Genomic DNA, 21671 nt, shown 5'->3' on the forward strand with positions numbered 1-21671 from the left:
ATTAGTGATCTCCTCGGGAGGTATAAGTAGGGGGAAGCAATATATTCGATACCTCATCCAGAAAGGCACCCTCTCGAAACCTGGACAGCAAGCTACACCGCGATGCAGAGCGCCTCTCTTGCAGAGTCTGCCACTTGAGTTTGCTAAACATCTCCGTAACGCTATCACGCTTACCAAATAACCCTGTGACGAAACGCGCCACTCTTCTTTGGATCTTCTCCATCTCCTCTGTCAACCCGGCCTGGTACGGATCCCACACTGATGAACAATACTCAGGTATAGGCCGAACGAGTGTTTTGTAAGCCACCTCCGTTGTTGATGGACTATATTTTCTAAGGACTCTCCCAATGAATCTCAACCTGGCACCCGCCTTACCAACAATTAATTTTATATGATCATTCCACTTCAAATCGTTCCGTACGCATACTCCCAGATATTTTACAGAAGTAACTGCTACCAGTGTTTGTTCTGCTATCATATAATCATACAATAAAGGATCCTTCTTTCTATGTATTCGCAATACATTACATTTGTCTATGTTAAGGGTCAGTTGCCACTCCCTGCACCAAGTGCCTATCCGCTGCAGATCTTCCTGCATTTCGCTGCAATTTTCCAATGCTGCATCTTCTCTGTATACTACAGTATCATCCGCGAAAAGCCGCATGTAACTTCCGACACTATCTACTATGTCATTTATATATATTGTGAAAAGCAATGGTCCCATAACACTCCCCTGTGGCACTCCAGAGATTAGTTTAAGGTCTGTAGACGTCTCTCCATTGAGAACAACATGCTGTGTTCTGTTTGCTAAAAACTCTTCAATCCAGCCACACAGCTGGTCTGATTTCCCGTAGGCTCTTACTTTGTTTATCAGGCGACAGTGCGGAAATGTATCGAACGCCTTCCGGATGCCATGGAAAATGTAATCTACATGAGAGCCTGTATCTAATATTTTCTGTGTCTCATGAACAATTAAAGCGAGTTGGGTCTCAGACAGTCTCCTGGTACAACAAACATACGGGATCGTTGACAGATAGGGGCAGAACTTTATACAACGTTGCCATGCGTGCACTGAGACTGGCGGTCATCACTTCGAACAGTTACAATGAGTTACGTTATTGGTATGTCCACAACACAACAAATATGCATCTCCAACCATTTGGTTGCGACCTCAATATCATCGGTTGTGGACCCATTTTCTCGAAAATCATCGGTAGTTGCGTCTTTCTGTTGACCTACGTTGAATTCATAATAATGCACTGCACGGCCTGTCGGTATGAACAAAATCGTCGAGGGCAAGTTCGTATGGTTCTCTTCTTAGTAACGATGCTAGAAGCAGCGCCGTTGATCGCCTCAGACCAGAATGACTATTTAGGAATGAAGACGCTACAAATAACCGCTCCTCCTGTAGTGATCTTGCAGGATAGGAGCCCTGCAAAAATATAGCAGCACAGGTGATGGCTCCTCCAGCAACTGTGTCCGCCTCAGCTGCGCCCGCTGTTTCTTCCCCATACCCTGGGAGTGCGGCAGCAGCGCAGACGGGGCCCAGGAGCGCCCTCGACGCCAAGTGCACACTTCATTGTTGTTTCACGCCTGGCAACGCCCGCCTATGGAGGCGCGCATCTCGCGGCATCGGCGTCGGCGTGTGTCGCGCCTGTTGGAGAGGCGGCCGGAGAAAGCGTCCGCGCGTCGCATTGTCTTCGCCCGAGCAGAGCGCAGTCTGCGGGGCGTCGCCCAGGGAACGGCGCGACGCGCGCGCTCGCTACACGCCTTTGTCTGCCGTCTGCGGTGTACAGACTCCGGTAAACTCTGCTGACAATGCCTCGCGCGATCCGCGCCTACTGCAGGTGGATCAATGTTCATTAAGTAGCTACCAGCCAAAGTGCGGAACGCTGCTCTGAGTACCGGAGACAGCACAGTCAATAGACTTGTCCACTTAGCTGAGGTAGCTGACGTGCGCTAGTGCAATGTCACCCCACCTGCTTTTCTGATCTTTATAGAAGAACAGGTTTCAAATTTCAACTTCCGGTCGGAAGGAAGAGGAGAGGTGCTGTACGTCGTCGTTTGACGAAGCCATAGACCCCGGCGCCGTTAATACCAGATTATTTATAAGTATCTACGGAATATAATTGTGGAGAAGAGGAGCTTGTGGCACAACTTGATTAGAAGAAGGGATCGGTTGGTAGGACATATTCTGAGACATCGAGGGATCACCAATTTAGTATTGGAGGGCAGCGTGGAGGGTAAAAATCGTAGAGGGAGACCGAGAGATGAATACACTAAGCAGATTCAGAAGGATGTAGGCTGCAGTAGGTACTGGAAGATGAAGAAGCTTGCACAGGATAGAGCAGCATGGAGAGCTGCATCAAACCAGTCTCAGGACTGAAGACCACAACAACAACACGGTATTTCAGAAGATGACTGCACGAAAATTACAAGATGCTCAGCAAAAAGACACATAAAAGAGGTGGAAAAAATATGGAAACACAAAAAACACCACACATTATAATGACTAATCTTGTTGTTGTGGTCTTCAGTCCTGAGACTGGTTTGATGCAGCTCTCCATGCTACTCTATCCTGTGCAAGCTTCTTCATCTCCCAGTACCTACTGCAACCTACATCCTTCTGAATCTGCTTAGTGTATTGATCTCTTGGTCTCCCTCTACGATTTTTACCCTCCACGCTGCCCTCCAATGCTAAATTTGTGATCCCTTGATGCCTCAAAACATGTCCTACCAACCGATCCCTTCTTCTAGTCAAGTTGTGCCACAAACTTCTCTTCTCCCCAATCCTATTCAATGCCTCCTCATTAGTTACGTGATCTACCCACCTTATCTTCAGCATTCTTCTGTAGCACCACATTTCGAAAGCTTCTATTCTCTTCTTGTCCAAACTGGTTATCGTCCATGTTTCACTTCCATAGATGGCTACACTCCATACAAATACTTTCAGAAACGACTTCCTGACACTTAAATCTATACTCGATGTTAACAATTTTCTATTCTTCAGAAACGATTTCCTTGCCATTGCCAGTCTACATTTTATATCCTCTCTACTTCGACCATCATCAGTTATTTTACTCCCTAAATAGCAAAACTCCTTTACTACTTTAAGTGTCTCATTTCCTAATCTAATCCCCTCAGCATCACCCGATTTAATTTGACTACATTGCATTATCCTCGTTTTGCTTTTGTTGATGTTCATCTTATATCCTCCTTTCAAGACACTGTCCATTCCGTTCAACTGCTCTTCCAAGTCCTTTACTGTCTCTGACAGAATTACAATGTCATCGGCGAACCTCAAAGTTTTTACTTCTTCTCCATGAATTTTAATACCTACTCCGAATTTTTCTTTTGTTTCCTTTACTGCTTGCTCAATATACAGATTGAATAACATCGGGGAGAGGCTACAACCCTGTCTCACTCCTTTCCCAACCACTGCTTCCCTTTCATGCCCCTCGACTCTTATAACTTCCATCTGGTTTCTGTACAAATTGTAAATAGCCTTTCGCTCCCTGTATTTTACCCCTGCCACCTTCAGAATTTGAAAAAGAGTATTCCACTTAACGTTGTCAAAAGCTTTCTCTAAGTCTACAAATGCTAGAAACGTAGGTTTGCCTTTTCTTAATCTTTCTTCTAAGATAAGTCGTAAGGTTAGTATTGCCTCACGTGTTCCAACATTTCTACGGAATCCAAACTGATCTTCCCCGAGGTCCGCTTCTACCAGTTTTCCATTCGTCTGTAAAGAATTCGTGTTAGTATTTTGCAGCTGTGACTTATTAAACTGATAGTTCGGTAATTTTCACATCTGTCAACACCTGCTTTCTTTGGGATTGGAATTATTATATTCTTCTTGAAGTCTGTGGGTATTTCGCCTGTCTCATACATCTTGCTCACCAGATGGTAGAGTTTTGTCATGACTGGCTCTCCCAAGGCCATCAGTAGTTCTAATGGAATGTTGCCTACTCCCGGGGCCTTGTTTCGACTCAGGTCTTTCAGTGCTCTGTCAAACTCTTCACGCAGTATCTTATCTCCCATTTCATCTTCATCTGCATCCTCTTCCATTTCCATAATACTGTCCTCAAGTACATCACCCTTGTATAAACCCTCTATATACTCCTTCCACCTTTCTGCCTTCCCTTCTTTGCTTAGAACTGGGTTGCCATCTGAGCTCTTGATATTCATACAAGTGGTTCTCTTCTCTCCAAAGGTCTCTTTAATTTTACTGTAGGCAGTATCTATCTTACCCCTAGTAAGATAAGCCTTTACATCCTTACATTTGTCCTCTAGCCATCCCTGCTTAGCCATTTTGCACTTCCTGTCGACCTCATTTTTGAGACGTTTATATTCCTTTTTGCCTGCTTCATTTACTGCATTTTTATATTTTCTCCTTTCATCAATTATATTCAATATTTTTTCTGTTACCCAAGGATTTCTATTAGCCCTCGTCTTTTTACCTACTTGATCCTCTGCTGCCTTCACTACTTCATCCCTCAAAGCTACCCATTCTTCTTCTACTGTATTTCTTTCCCCCATTCCTGTCAATTGTTCCCTTATGCTCTCCCTGAAACTCTGTACAACCTCTGGTTCTTTCAGTTTATCCAGGTCCCATCTCCTTAAATTCCCACCTTTTTGCAGTTTATTCATTTTCAATCTGCAGCTCATAACCAATAGATTGTGGTCAGAATCCACATCTGCCCCTGGAAATGTCTTACAATTTAAAACCTGGTTCCTAAATCTCTGTCTTACCATTATATAATCTATCTGATACCTATTAGTATCTCCAGGATTCTTCCAGGTATACAACCTTCTTTTATGATTGTTGAACCAAGTGTTAGCTATGATTAAGTTATGCTCTGTGCAAAATTCTACAAGGCGGCTTCCTCTTTCATTTCTTCCCCCCAATCCATATTCACCTACTATGTTTCCTTCTCTCCCTTTTCCTACTGACGAATTCCAGTCACCCATGACTATTAAATTTTCGTCTCCCTTCACTACCTGAATAATTTCTTATATCTCGTCATACATTTCATCAATTTCTACATCATCTGCAGAGCTAGTTGGCATATAAACTTGTACTACTGTAGTAGGCATGGGCTTTGTGTCTATCTTGGCCACAATAATGCGTTCACTATGCTGTTTGTAGTAGCTAACCCGCACTCCTATTTTTTTATTCATTATTAAACCTACCCCTGCATTACCCCTATTTGATTTTGTATTTATAACCCTGTAATCACCTGACCAAAAGTCTTGTTCCTCCTGCCACCGAACTTCACTAATTCCCACTATATCTAACTTTAACCTATCCATTTCCCTTTTTAAATTTTCTAACCTACCTGCCCGATTAAGGGATCTGACATTCTACGCTCCGATCCGTAGAATGCCAGTTTTCTTTCTCCTGATAACGACGTTCTCTTGAGTAGTCCCCGCCCGGAGATCCGAATGGGGGACTATTTTACCTCCGGAATATTTTACCCAAGAGGACGCCATCATCATTTAATCATACAGTAAAGCTGCATGTCCACGGGAAAAATTACGGCTGTAGTTTCCCCTTGCTTTCAGCCGTTCGCAGTACCAGCACAGCAAGGCCGTTTTGGTTAATGTTACAAGGCCAGATCAGTCAATCATCCAGACTGTTGCCCTTGCAACTACTGAAAAGGCTGCTGCCCCTCTTCAGGAACCACATGTTTGTCTGGCCTCTCAACAGATACCCCTCCGTTGTGGTTGCACCTACGGTACGGCCATCTGTATCGCTGAGGCACGCAAGCCTCCCCACCAACGGCAAGGTCCATGGTTCATGGGGGAAGAAGAAATAACACTCCCTTAGGAGTTACTAAAAATTGCCACAGAGGTGGTATTTCACATCTCAAGCGGGGTATTGGTAAAAGTTTTCAACTAGCAATAATCGCACCTCAGTTACACTTCATAGGTTACGATATTGCCACTGCGCAATGACTAATATGGCATCCAAAACAGATTCCAGTCATTTCGTTATAGATAAATACAGGTCCTGTATGGTTTCCAAGGGAATCTGTTGTCATTCTTCCTGAAGAATAGGCAAAAGCAAATTACGATGATTGTAGGTGGGTAGCGACTAAGCCCACTAATCTCCGAAGTCGACCACGAAGCTTAAATAATATTGAGATCAAGTGACTGTAGTGGCTATGGAAGATGCTATAACTTGTCCTCGTGCTCACAAAAACTAATCCTGGACGATACGACCAGTGTGAAAAGCGGCTTGGTCATCTTGAAGCACAGCATCACCATTGCGGAACAGACATTATACTAGACGGAGGAACAAATCAGCCAAAATGGTCACATAATGCTTGGAAGTGAAGCAACCTTGAAGAGTAACCATGGTGTCTGTGTAAAACCACGAAGAGGCTGCTGAAATCATCACCGAGGCTCCGGCTCATTCTACTCTTGCGATATAAACAAGGGCAGATGTTGGAAGCTTTGTGCAAGAAGACTCGTCCAACCAAAAGTCTTTCTTCCATTGCTGTAAACTCGGTCAGAAGTTGCGAACAATGTACAGCAAAACTCATCCGACCAAATTACCTTCTTCTATTGCTCCATAGTCCATGTTTTATGCTTCGGCTTTTCCCATTATTGGCATCTGGGTCGCTGATGTTCAATTGTGGAATTCCAGCTCGCCATGCAGTTAATAGCAAAAGGATTCGCGAATGCCACATTGCTTTGTGTGTTGTTCAAATGTGTGTGAAATCTTATGGGACTTAACTGCTAAGGTCATGAGTCCCTATGCTTACACACTACTTAACCTAAATTACCCTAAGGACAAACACACTCACCCACATTGCTTTCTGCAGTGACTTTTGCAGCCGTCATTCTTTTATTTTTCGTCACAGTTTTCTTCATTGAGCGTCCGTCACTAACATTCAACTCAAACTTTTGTCTGCGTTGTGTCTTATCTCATAGTGTTTCTCCGAATTCCTTGTACGCGATATAAATCTTTGAATATATAAATCTCTTGAATCACCAAACACTTCGGCTACCTTTGTGAGACCACCATCAATGCTACCATGATCGACCTCTGTTTTGACCATGACACTTGAAACTTACTGATGACATTGTACTGGTGTTATCTATTGTCAAATACATCAGTACATGCTACGCTAGCATCTACCATGAAGAGTCAGAGAAACTGGGACACGTGCCTAATATCGTGTAGGGCCCCCTCGAGCACGCAGAAGTGCCGCAACTCGACGTGGCATGGAGATCTCTCCTGAACAGCACGTTGCAAGTCATCCCAAATATGCTCAATAATGTTCATGTCTGAGGGGTTTGGAGGCTATCGGAGGTGTTAAAATTCAGAATAGTGTTCCTGGAGCCATTCTGTAGCAATTCTGGACGTGTGGGGTGTCGCATTGACCTGCTGGAATTGCCCAAGACCGCCAGAAAGCACAATGGACATGACTGGATGCAGGTGATCCGACAGGATGCTTACGTGCATGTCAGAGTCATATCTAGACGTATCAGAGGGCCCATACCATTCCAACTGCACACGCAGCTTGAAGAGCCCCTGCTGAAATGCAGGGTCCATGGTTTCATCAGGTTGTGTCCACACCAGTACACATCCATCCGCTGGATACAATTTGAAACGAAATTCCAGTCATCAACAGTTCAATTTCGATGTTGACGGGCTCAGGCGAGGCGCAAAGCTTTGTGTCGTACACTCATCAAGGGTACACGAGTGGGCCTTCGGCTACGAAAGCCCATATCGATGATATATCGTTTAATAGTTCTCACGCTGACGCTTGTTGATGACCCTGGTTCGAAATCTGCAGCAGTTTTGCGGAAGGGTTGCACTTCTGTCTCGTTGAACGATTCTCTTCAGTCGTCGTTGGCCCCGTTCTTGCAGAATCTTTTTCCGGCCTCAGCGATGTCAGAGATTTGATGTTTTACCAAATTCCTGATATTCACGGAACAGTCGTGAAATGGTCGTGCGGGAAAATCCCAACTTCATCGGTACATAGGAGATTCTGTGTACTATCGCTCGTGTGCCGGCTGTAACACCACTTTCAAACTGACTTAAATCGTGATAACCTGCCATTGTAGCAGCAATAACCGATCTAGCAACTGCGGCAGAGACTTGTCTTACATAGGCGTTGCCGATTGCAGCGCCGTGTTTCACCAGTTTTCATACCACTGTATTTGAATACACATGCCTATACCAGTTTCTGTAGCACTTCAGTGTATATTTATGTTCAAGCACGGATTTCTTGCGGTGTCCCCATATTTTCGTCCAACTCCTCTATCACTTATAGAGCATATCTGGAAGTTTTTAAATCACATTACATGTGTTCAATATAGGCACAGCTTGTGACGCGGCACGCAATAGATAGTCAAGCTCGTGGCATAATGCGTCTTCACGAGTCGTGATCGATATCAGTAATCGAATTAATTATCTTTTCTTACAAATGTTCCAGATTCATTGGCAATACAGTCAGGAAGACACGAACGTCTGAAAGAAAATCTTGTAGGAAAACGTAGTACCGACTGGATTGCTGTAATTGTGGCACAAGCTATTGCTGCATCATGTCGACGATCAGTGTCGCAAGTTTCAAAAAAAAAAAAAAAAAAAAGGTCCATAAACTTCTGTAAAGCAAATTTCACGAAACTCGTTAACTTTTGGCACTGAAGAACCAGACGAATTTTGTGGAACACATTCGTGATTCACCTAAACACGGATATGCCGACGATTTACATTTCTACACACATGAAAAGTGGTTACCTCACAGAAAACCAACTTCTGTGAAAACCCGTCTTCCGCAAATCGCCGCCACAAGTCACTGCAGTAGAACGAAGCTCATTGTACCGAGCAGTCAGAGCATCTAATAACTTCAGCCAGTCTGTCAACGTTCGTTCAACGATAAGTCAGATGAAAGATCGAATCTGGAGAAACCTGTCTGTGGTTATAAACAGCAAAGGTATTGCATCGTACCCAGAAAGTACGAAGAATTTATACAACTGTAGCTCTACTTGGAACAAGCAAAGTATTTTGAACACGTCTTACAACAAACTATGGCAGCAAAATGTTTTCTTCGTGATTAATTTCCAAACAAGAACTTTTTTTTCTAGCTAAAGGATCATGAAGTTTCGTAGTTTTTAAAACTAAAAGTACATTTATTTGAAAAGTTTGTATCATCCTCGACTACGTCATTCATTACAATCCAGTTTGCGAAAAACGTTCATTCGTATCTTAGCATGGGAGCAGATTATTGTTCAATGCAAACATCAGTAAGGTAATTTTGCGCACATTATTATACTATGAAAAGTTTGCTCAATTCGACAGTGGGAGAGAAATATTTCTGTGATGTGAGCGAAATTGATGCATATTTGAGCAGTTTTAGATTCGACTCCGAATTCCTCTTTGAAGATATGTTGAACGAATTTTAAGGGGAAAAATTCTGACGCGATGTTTTCGAGCGATATTGTTTGTACGATTTGTCTGGGACACGTAGTATGTGCAAAAACCTCAGCTGCCTTTTTAGTCAGTTACTTAGTATCAGAAAATCAAAGAAGAGACAGTCGGAACATTATGTAATAAATAAGTGCATCGAGAAAAGTCTGTCGTGTTTTCCAAACAATAACTTGACGGGTTTGCGGGATTCTGTACCGATACACAAAAGCAAACGGGAAACACGTAGCATGTACATTAAGTAATAAATAAGTGAACAGAGAAAACTCTGTTGTGTGCACCTAGCAATAACTTTACGGGTTTACGTTATTCAGTATTGACACACAAAAGCAAACGGGAAACACGCAGTATGTCCTCTGCAGTTCGAAGGAATTCGTAAAAAAAATAATAAAAATGAAATCAATTCTAAGATGGGAAGATCGTGGTCGTTTTCGTCTTGATATCGGTTTATGGTTTTAATTCACTTTGAAAAGGGTTACAAAAGGGAAACTCTAAGTCCACCATTACTCAAATTAAATGAAACACTGAAGGCTCGTGTTTCCATCCGGGATACTTTCGCTTAAAATTTACGGACTCCATTTCTCAAAGTTAGTAATAACCAAGAGAAACATATTCAGTTAAATTTTATGAAAATTAAAGCGCGACGCTGGCATATAACAGACTGCGTGCTGTATAGCTGGGCGCAATTCCTCCCTTTAATCGCGTCATACCTCTCGCTTTTTATTGCATGAACTGTATCGCAGTAGAGGAAGCTTCACGTTTTATTGAATAAACAAACACTGAAAAGAAGTTTTCGGAGACCGCTTTGCATTTGCCGATTAAATGTCAAGAAATTCAACATAATGTAAACAGTGCCGTATATGTCGTAGAGAAAATTGCGTTTCGGCCTCCACCGGCAAATGCAAACAGACATCTTTAATTTAGAATTGCGACTACTGTAGGACAGGGAGGCAGCTGTCTGTGTAGAGAAGGAGTCGGGCGAATTGAGCCTAGTGGAAACGAGAAACTTACATCAGCGCAGCAGGACTACGTATTATTAATGTAGATTTGCTTGCTGATGGCGGATGTAACATTATATAGACAAAGTATAAACTGATTGCAAGGCCTTCTGCAAATACTACAGTACTTGCGCTCTGCTTACCATAGTGGACATTATGTATAAAGTCGTCTTTATTACTCCCTTGTTTACATTGTTGGTTGTTCCTTCGCATTTGTAGAAGTATTACTGGAAAATCTGCTGTGTGACGTCAGTGGTTTGTGCGATAATGTTGCATCAGTTTAAGTGGATGTTGATGTATGTAATACAATAGCTGTGACAAAGAGAAAGAACCTGGTGCTATCTGACTACATGGGAAGTGCTTAGTTACTTGCATACTTATCGTCATCTAAGTAGAATCTAAGAGGAAAAGGAAATAACGACGCACCACGACAGAATTATCCGAATGGGGAGGCAATCGTAGTTGTGATGTACGTCTACATGTACATATACATTTATACTCCGCAAGCCACCCAACAGTGTGTGGCGGAGGGCACTTTACGTGCCACTGTCATTACCTCCCTTTTCTGTTCCAGTCGCGTATGGTTCGCGGGAAGAACGACTGTCTGAAAGCCTCCGTGCGCGCTCGAATCTCTCTAATTTTACATTAGTGATCTCCTCGGGAGGTATAAGTAGGGGGAAGCAATATATTCGATACATCATCCAGAAACGCACCCTCTCGAAACCTGGACAGCAAGCTACACCGCGATGCAGAGCGCCTCTCTTGAGGAGTCTGCCACTTGAGTTTGCTATACATCTCCGTAACGCTATCACGCTTACCAAATAAACCTGTGACGAAACACGCCGCTCTTCTTTGGATCTTCTCTATCTCCTCTGTCAACCTGACCTGGTACGGATCCTACACTGATGAACGAGTGTTTTGTAATCACCTCCTTTGTTGATGGACTACATTTTCTAAGGGCTCTCCCAATAAATCTCAACCTGGCACTCGCCTTACCAACAATTAATTTTATATGATCATTCCACTTCAAATCGTGTCGTACGCATACTCCCAGATATTTTACAGAAGTAACCACTACCAGTGTTTGTTCCGCTATCATATAATCATACAGTAAAGGATACTTCTTTCTATGTATTCGCAATACATTACATTTGTCTACATATGTACATGAACGGACAACAGATGGTCACAATTTCAGAAAAATTTGATGTCTTTTACAAGAAAAAAGGTTTCACAAATTGAGAAAGTCCATAATGCGTTGATCCACCTCTGGCCCTATTCAAGCAGTTATTCGGCTTGGCATTGATTGATAAAAATGTGTGTGAAATCTTATGGGACTTAACTGCTAAGGTCATCAGTCCCTAAGCTTACACACCACTTAACCTAAATTATCCTAAGGACAAACACACACACGCCCCTAGAACTTAGAACTACTTGAACCTAACTAACCTAAGGACATCACACACATCCATGCCCGAGGCAGGAATCGAGCCTGCGACCGTAGCGGTCACGCGGTTCCAGACTGTAGCGCGTAGAACCGCTCGGCCACCCGGCCAAACTGTAATATTCCCTCCTTCTTTAGACGAATATGAGTGACATGCTTACGAAATTCCGGAATGGGCTATATGTTTCAACAAATTGATGATGATGATGATGATGATGATGATCGTATGGCATTGTTGGCCGGGAGGCCCCATGGGGGAAGTTCGGCCGCCGTATCGCAAGTTCTTTTTAATTGACACCACTTCGGCGACTTGCGAGTCAACGACGATGATGAAATGATGATGGACACACAACACTCAGTCATCACGAGGCAGAGAAAGTCCCTAGCTCCGCCGGGAATCAAACCCGGGACCCCGTGCGCAGGAAGCGAGAACGCTACCGCAAGACCACGAGCTGCGGACTCAACAAATTCGTATATTTCAACAAATAGATTTGTCAGACGTTAATAGAAGGTTCTGAACGTGGCCAACATGACATACTTTGTAATGTCAACCCTTGCGCAAGTTGAAAAGAATGGCGCTGAATAGGAAGTAGCAGAGAAGGATGACCATAGCATATCAGGCTTTGGATTGAATGCTTCGCTATGAATGCTATGAATTAGAATATCCTAAGAGAGAAGAGAAAGGGGGAGGGAGAGTTTTTGTTAGACATGAATGACGCGAACCCCAGTAACGCCGTATGAATATTAAAATGACTCAACGAATGTAGTTAAGGATTACCTGAGTGGTAATCGGCTGTCACATAGTATAACAATAACTTCTATCAATTACCTGAGGGCAATGGGTGTGTGAAATCATATGGGACTTAACTGCTAAGGTCATCAGTCCCTAAGCTTACACACTACTTAACCTAAATTATCCTAAGGACAAACACACACACCCATGCCCGAGGGAGGACTCGAACCTCCGCCGGGACCAGCCGCACAGTCCATGACTGCAGCGCCTAAGACCGCTCGGCTAATCCCGCGCGGCTCTGAGAGCAATGTTTCCACAAGTAGATATATGTAAAATAATCAGCGTAAACATATGTCAGAGTCAGTAGATCACGTAATAATGTTTGTGATACGCAGCTGAAGTTTAAATACACAGACGTACAATGGCGAAGATATAATTATAAAATATGAAGAACACGTGAAAGGCATAGTAGGAATGGCGAATCGAAAATCTGTTACGTTCGTAGAATCCTACGAAAGATGCAGTAAGTCTGTTGAAAAAGGCTCACATATAAATCTTGTGCGACTGCTTGCAGTGTATTAGTACAGTATCTGTGGCTCCCAACATATGTGCCTGAAGAAAGACGTCAAAGGAATTGAATAATGCCTCTAGACTCACATTATGATGGTATTTCTGATATGAAAGCGTAAATGATATTCTTTGGAAAGAAAAACTGGAATCGATTTTCGACGAACCGTACAAATAAGATAAGGGAGTATTGCTATTCGGATGCTTTGTCATATCTGTTTCCTTCATTCACGACTGAGGGTGAATAAGAATATTTCAGTATTTGCACGAAGTATGCTACACAATGCTCTATTAATACTTCACGGAGAATATGTGTAGATGCAGAAAAAAAGGCTCTAATGACCCATGCTTGAGCGATTCTTAACTATAGATAAATGATATTTACTAACGTAAATGACCTCACCTAACGAAAAGTAAGTCGTTAGACTGCGACTACTACTGAAATTAACTGCAGCGTTTATCGCTAAAAAAAAAAAAAAAAAAAAAAAAAAAATCTTAGGCATGAAAACTTCTGCTGGTAGTTTGCAACATAGATTTTTAAAACACTTTCCCTTTTTAAAATCACGGACAATGCATGGGGCCCTCAGTAAGTAGTGTACAACAGATTTTTAAAAATGTATGTTGGTTTTATTCGAACACACCATACTGTTCCGCAGTCTTTTGGATACAAAACACTATTCCCCAACATAATTTCCGTTCTGTGGGACGTACTTACGCCACATTACCGAAAGGGACTGTATGCCCCGTATGGTACCACTCTACTGGTCGACATCGGAGCCAACATCTTGCTGCCGGCCGAAGTGGCCGAGCGGTTCTAGACGCTACAGTCTGGAACCACGGGACCGTTATGGTCGCAGGTTCGAATCCTGCCTGGGGCATGGATGTGTGTGATGTCCTTAGGTTAGTTAGGTTTAAGTAGTTCTAAGTTCTAGGGGACTGATGACCTCAGGAGTTAAGTCCCATAGTGCTCAGAGCCATTTGAGCCAACATCTTGCTGCATCACTAACCTCCCCAACACACACGTACTGCTTCGCGTGTAGTGTATCCTTCATTGGACCAAACAGATGGAGTCGGAAGGTGCGAAATCCGGACTCTAGTGTGGATGAGGAGGAACAGTCCAGCGACGTTTTGTCAGCTCCTCTCGGATACATAGACTTGTATGAGGTGTTTGGTTGTCACAGAGAAGAAGAAGTTTGTTTGTATTTTTGTGCCGACGAACACGCTGAAGCCGTTTCTTCAGTTTCCTGAGGGTAGCACAATGCACTTCAGAGTTGATCGTTGAACCAAGAGGGAGGACATCAGACAGAATAATTTCACCGGCTGAAGGTGCGTCTTTGAATTTCTTCGGAAGAGTGGAGGTGTGGTGCTGCTCCATTGATTGCCGTTTTGTTTCCAGTTCGAAGTGCTGAACACATGTTTAATATCGTGTGACGATGTTTGACAAGACGTTATCACTATAAGCCTCGTAACGCGGAAGCAATTTCGCACGCGGGGTCCTTCGTTGCTTTTTGTGGTCTTCTTTTAGTCGGTGAGGAAACCTGTAGACTCACCTTTGAGTACCCTATATGGCTACGATGTCTCAACACCAACCGAGATGTCAGGTTAAGCAGCGACGTCTATGACTGTGACCCCTCGATCATCTCGAATGAGAGTGTCCGCACGTCCCAACACTGCAGGAGTGACAGCTGTATGCGGCCGGCCGGCGTGAGGGAGATCGGACAGGTTTTCGCGACCTTGTTGCGGCGATGAACATGCTTCGCCCAACGACTCGCCGGGCTTTTTTTCGCAGCTATGTCTTCGAAGAAATTCAGCAAGCGCCTATGAATATCTTTAATGTTCTGGTTTTCCGGCAAAAGAAACTCAGTGACAGTTCTCTGCTTGGAAGCACCTCCGTTACAAATGCCAGTTTGATGGCTACATATAGCCCAACCACTTATCAGAACTTCATGAAACTATAGTGGTTGAAGCGGGAATATTCCACGATGTCCCACAACAAATACTGCATTTTTTCAACCGAAATTGGACGAGAGAAAAACGAATGTGTTTCACTCCTTATTGACTCCCCTTCGAACATACCTCTGTATAGTATCGAACAAAACGCAGCGCCTTGTCTTCTATATGTGGCAGGCGTGGTATCGTTTTAATAACATGTATAAAGCTTTCCATTTTCACGAGATAGATATAAAAGCCTGATTTATTATTCCACCGATATTCAGAGTAAGCACATTATTCAGATTAAATAAAGAGCTATTACCTAAATTTTACAGCAACGAGTTAAAGAACTTTTTTCTAAAATGCAAAAACAGTAGCGGCGGTTGTGCGCGCATTAAATATTCGTTATTTCCAGCTGCAATGAATAACCTGATACACAATTTTATTACAAAAATAAAAAGCGCTCACTAAAACTGAATACTGCACAATTCATCATTCCTATAATTCCTTTTTACACAGAAAAACGGCTCGAATCGGCAAACTGCTGTACTCTCTTAAAACATGATACTGATGGCGTAATTAATTACTGGTACTGTAACGTGCTGCACTTCCTCTTCCAATTGTCCCCAGAGGAGTTTAACATTTCGCCCATACAATAGTGCCGCAGCTGTTTCTAAAGACGTATATGATGTAGTTCACATTTTTTACATTTTTACCTAGATAAGTGGTATTTAAATTTTTGTGATTTAATCCTGTTATAAAGAGCGTCATTTGTCATACATTTGATTCTATAAAGGAATCTCGATCTGAAAATGTTCTTGTGTTGTAGACGAAGGGCATTTTTCAGCTGTTGCCAGCATCTCAAGGGGATGAACTAGCGCTCAACTATCTCCGTATTTTGAAACAATGACGAAGTGAACTTTAGTAAAGTTTTATGCAGAATGTAGGCTTATTTGCTGTTGCGCAGAATTACAGCCACCTAGACATACAGTGTCACTGCTGTTGCCTCATAACCTTAATAAATTTTTTGTTCTGAAAATAATAGTCTGTCTCGAACATTTCTAAAGTGCTTCAAAATATTTTACCAAACATGCAAATCTACAAATGTGTATGGGTGTCGATTCAGAAGGGGCAGAGAACGAAAGAATAAGGTTTAAGAAACTAAAATTACAACATATGTGTGAAATACAATCAAAACAATGAACAAAATAAAGAAAACCTGAAGTGTCCCTCACGGGGACACAGGGAAAACAGGAGTCACGCTTTACTCAGTTTACTGACAATATAATACGTCTGCTTCGATTGTCAGAACGAAAGGCACAAACTACAGCGTCTCACTAGTGGTGGTGGTGGTTAGTGTTTAACGTCCCGTCGACAACGAGGTCATTGGAGCGTAAGCTCGGGTTCAGGAAGAATTGGGAAGGAAATCGGCCGTGCCCTTTCAAAGGAACCATCCCGGCATTTGCCTAAAACGATTTAGGGAAATCACGGAAAACCTAAATCAGGATGGCCGGAGACGGGATTGAACCGTCGTCCTCCCGAATGCGAGTCTCACTAGATACAGGTACAGAGGCTTGATAGGGCTGCTACACAAGATCCCCTGACTGACTTGCAGGGAAATAATCCAAGTCCCGAGAATGCCGTCCTGATTAGGTCTAACACAAGTACAATAAAATCTGTCCTTAATACAGACTAAGTCCACAGAGCAAACAACGATGGAAGCAGAGAACTGCTATGTCGGCCCCAGTGATGTGCTTCGAGAGCATCCTGAGGCGATGAGGGGAGTAGCATTGGCCCAAAGGTCAGGAGAGTCTCTCGAAGCAGGATGCACTGGCTCGTTCAGCCCACGCGCCGGCCTTTATACCTGCCGGTGGGGGAATACTCACGATAGTACAATGAAGTGCCAAAGAAACTGGTATAGACATGCGTATTCAAATACAGTGCTATGTAAATAGGTAGAATATGGCGCTGCTATATACAACGCCATTATAAGACAAGTGCCTGGCGCAGTTGTTAGTTCACTGCTGCTACAACAGCAGGTTATAAAGATTTAATTGAGTTTCAACGCGGTGTTATAGTCAGCGCACGACCGATGGGACGCAGCATCTCCGGGGTAGCTATGAAGTGTGGATTTTTCCGAACGACCATATCACGACTGTACCGTGAATATCAGGAATCTGGTAAAATATCAAATCTCCGACACCGCTGCGTCCGGAAAAAGACCCTACAAGAGCGGGATCAACGACGACTGAAGAGAAGCGTTCAACACGACAGAAGTGCAACCCCTCCGCTGCAGATTTCTACGCTGGACCATCAACAAGTGTCAGCATGCGTACCATTTAGCGGAACATCATCGATACGGGCTTTCGGGGCCGAAGTAACATTCGTATATCCTTGATGACTGCACGACACAAAGCTTTAGGCTTCGCCTGGACCAGTAAACACGAAATTGGACTGTTGATGACTGGAAACATGTTGCCTGGTTGGACGAGTCTGCCGGCCGCGGTGGCCGTGCGGTTCTAGGCGCGTCAGTCCGGAACCCTTGGACTGCTACGGTCGCAGGTTCGAATCCTGCCTCGGGCATGGATGTGTGTGATGTCCTTAGGTTAGTTATGTTTAAGTAGTTCTAAGTTCTAGGGGACTGATGACCCATTTGAACCATTTTGGACGAGTCTCGTTTCAAATTGTAGGGTGTAGATGGACGTGTACGGGTTTGGAGACAACCTCATGAAACCATGGACCATGCATGTCAGCAGGGGACTGTCCAAGATGGTGAAGGTTCTGTAACGGTGTGGAGCGTGTGCAGTTCGAGTGATATGGGACCCCTGATACGTATAGATACGACTCTGACAGGCGACACGTACTTAACCATCCTTTCTGATCACCTGTTTCTGTTCATGTCCATTGTGCATTGCGACGGACTTGGGCAATTCCCGAAGGACAATGCGACAGCCCGCAAGTCCAGAATTGCTATAGAGTGGCTCTAGGAACACTCTTCTGAGTTTAAACACCTCCACTGGCCACCGAACCCCCCAGACATGAACATTATTGGGAATATCTGGGATGCTTTGCAACGTGCTGTTCAAAAGAGATCTCCACTCCCTCCGATTTATGGTCAGCACTGCAGGATGAATGGTGTCAGTTCCCTCCAGCACTTCTTCAGGGGAATTCGTCGTGTCCATGCCACGCATGCCACGTCGAGTTGCGGCACTTCTGCATGCTCGAGAGGTGGGGGGGGGGCTACACGATATTAGGCTGGTGTATCAGATTCTTTGGCTCGTCAGTGTATTTTTTTCACGCGTTATGCGGGCATGTCAATAGGTACCTCGGAAGCCAGCGCTAGTACCGCCGCCTGTTTCCGGCAGTGACTGTGACATGACAAGGGGAGCTTGAGGTGCTGAGGCGTCCAAAGGCCATGTAGACTGCATTCATGCCCGAGTCGTTGACCCCCCCCCCCTCCTGCGTGGATCTCCGATACAGCGCAACCTTTCCTAAAATGCACATCTGCGAAGTCAGTCTGCTACTGAATGCCAGCCAATAACGTGTTATTTCCACTCCATCCAGTACAGAATGCTTGGATCCTACTCAGTATATTTTCCACAGTGTGATCTAGACATTGCTGCTGAAGCCGGCACGATCTTCAGCGGCGACCGCCCTGAGGTCATCCGTCTCTGAGGAGGGTCTAGAGCACCGCACAAGTTCCAGCAGATCCGGATCATTCTGTCCAGTTTATTACTGCCTCCTATCAGCTCGGCAGAGTGATTTCAAATTGTGACAATGCGCACGATGTCATTTTGCCTCGAGCACGGTAAGCTACTCACCTATTTGTCGTACACCACAGCGAAGGATTCGAGCATTGGACCGCCATAGTCAGACTCTTCCTTGCATCATCATCTTGAAAGACGAACATAATATTGGAGTACCATGCCCCGATACGGCACAGTCCTCAGATAGCCATTGATAGTAACGATGATCATCGGACAAGTGTAGCACTCGTCGCTGAAGAGATCCCGACGCCATTGATCCAGGTTCTATAAGTTCACGTGCTTACCGTATTTGCGTGCTACAGTGCCAGGGCTTTCTACTGTGGTTCGTAATGGTTGCGTACTGTGTGGGGCGGCACGTGGCCGTCCATACCCTCTACTTGCACGACAAAGACAATGCGCAGTTTTGTTGCGTTCTCTTCCGGTTACCTACAACTAATAGAAAATATGTAACAGTATTCATCTGAAAATTTCGACCGCAGGCAATCACAAAAAGAGAGCTTTCTCATGTTTTTCGTCTGACTTTGGTGGTCAAATGTTCGAATTCTTCACTGTGGTGTTCAGAAAATAGGCGAGTAGTTTACTATGCTTGCCGTAAAATGACAATATGCGCATTGTCAAAATTTGAAATCGGTCTTCCGTGATTGTTGACATATAGTGATATACAATTAGTATGACAGAATCAGACCACTCTATAACCATCCAGCCCTGTTAATGAAATTCAGGCTATGTAATGTATCACTGAACAGGGCAATGACGAGTACATAGTAGCGTCAATAGTTAGGTTTCTGTATTAATACACTGCTGGAAAAAAATACTGCACCCTCAAGGACAGTGTTCAGCGGCACCAGATTGTAATTTATGGATACTGAGGGGTTGTAACGTTGATGATTAATTTGTCCTGGTCAGTGGATTTTAGATTGTGCTCAGGAGGCCCATCTGTGCGCCCTCTGGTTTGCCTCCTTGCGCAGTAACTGTGAACAGTTTAAAGGTGAACAGTGTTTGGAACATCCTTTCTAGGATACAAACATGACCTGACCGCGAATATGTAGGTCTAGTCAGGTTGAATAACTTCACCCATTAGATCGGGGTCGCATTATGGGCCTGCGGAAAGCTGAATGGACATTATCGAATGACTGCTGCACATATAGGACACTGTGTGTAGGTGGCAAGCCAATGCTTCCAGCAATGGTATAAGAAAATTTCACGCACATGTAGACCAATTTCTGGACCTCCACGTTGTACAAATGCATATTAGGGTCGACGCATTTTGCGAGCACCGGTGACCGACCGAAAAGAATCCAGTAAAAGAACTGGATTCATATCGCACCTGCTGTGTCACCGAGGACCATTGGGAACCGCGTGCTTGCAGCAGAACTAAGATCCCGTGTGTTTCTAGCCAGTCTACCACTGACACTACGACACCGCCAAGCACGGTTACACTGACGTCCTGGAAGAGTCGACTGGAGAGCGGAATCGCGCTCTGTTGTCTGTAGTGAAGGGAGAGGGTTCAGTCTGTACGCGAGTGGTGGACCTGCACATGCGCGGTGTAGACCTGGTGACCGGCCTGTCCCGGAGTCCATCAGCCGATGACACATAGGTCCCATACCGGGCTTCATCATGTGGTGGGGCCATAAGCTACAACTCGAAGTCACAGTTGTTGTTAATGCAGGATAAAATAACGAGGACCTTCAGTGTGAAAAAAACAGTCTAGGTTGAAAAACAGCATAAATTTTATTCAAGCGTTTCACCTTTTTGAGGCATCTTCAGAATTCGTATAGTAACTGTGGGAATCACATCAGTCATAAGCAGGGAAAATTTTGGTATATGTCTTCGGCGAAGGCATGCAGCATACTGGTATAGAAATTGTAGTAGATGTTAATGCCAATATTTTAGTCGTGATTAGAAGTATGGCCCTATCTAAGGATAGCTGCATGCCTTAGCCGAAGATCCACATCAAAATTTTGACTACTTGACTAATCCGACACCCTCAATTCCCATACGAATTCTGAAGATGCCTCAAAAAGACAAGATGCGTCAATAATGGTTATGACGTTTTTGCAACCTAGACTACTTTTTCCTACTGAGAATATAATACGGTTGCTGCATCATAGTCATAGGTTTGGAGGGTTTATATAGTCAGGACTTTCAGTGAGTTGTCAACACGCCAGGAACGCGTACCTATCGGGCTTATCGTGTACTCTTAAACGTAGATATGCGAGATTGTCTTGGGCCATATACATAATTAGACGAGAATTTATGTATAATTTTTTTAAACGCATAGCGTACCAGCCAGTTTTGCTGATTTCTTTTATTTGTGACAGCAAAATGGCGTAACTTCTTCGTTTTGTTGACAATGCTTTATGAAGATGCTCAGTTTTCAAAGATAACACTACAAGTTTCAAAGAACATCACATACTTCGTGACTCTTTTATTAGTACCAAGATATTAAATAACTTATCTGATACCAAAAATAGTATAATGTTTGCACAAACGCTATACTTACAAATTCTACAGAAAAAATTATACATCTACATCTACATCTACATGATTACTCTGCAATTCACATTTAAGTGCTTGGCAGAGGGTTCATCGAACCACAATCATACTATCTCTCTACCATTCCACTCTCTTTATTAATAATTATAATACAAAGTAATATCACCAGTTACAGTTACTTTCTCAGCAAGTACACCAAGTTCTTTCATCCATACATGTATTTTCTCATCATTAGAAACTTTTCTACATGAACGGGTATACAGAGTAAAAGGCATATTACTATAAACAAAACTAG

General features: G+C 43.6%; 1 non-coding gene across 1 annotated transcript; it reads right to left on the reverse strand.

The window, feature by feature from the left end:
• Positions 1 to 5818: 5818 nt before the first annotated feature.
• On the reverse strand, positions 5819 to 5956 carry LOC126237709 (U4 spliceosomal RNA). The gene has a single exon (XR_007545169.1). It is a non-coding gene; the product is annotated as a U4 spliceosomal RNA (small nuclear RNA).
• Between the last annotated feature and the right edge of the window lie 15715 nt (positions 5957 to 21671).

The sequence above is a fragment of the Schistocerca nitens genome, chromosome 2, assembly GCF_023898315.1.
Source record: "Schistocerca nitens isolate TAMUIC-IGC-003100 chromosome 2, iqSchNite1.1, whole genome shotgun sequence".
Taxonomy (NCBI): Eukaryota; Metazoa; Arthropoda; class Insecta; order Orthoptera; family Acrididae; genus Schistocerca; species Schistocerca nitens.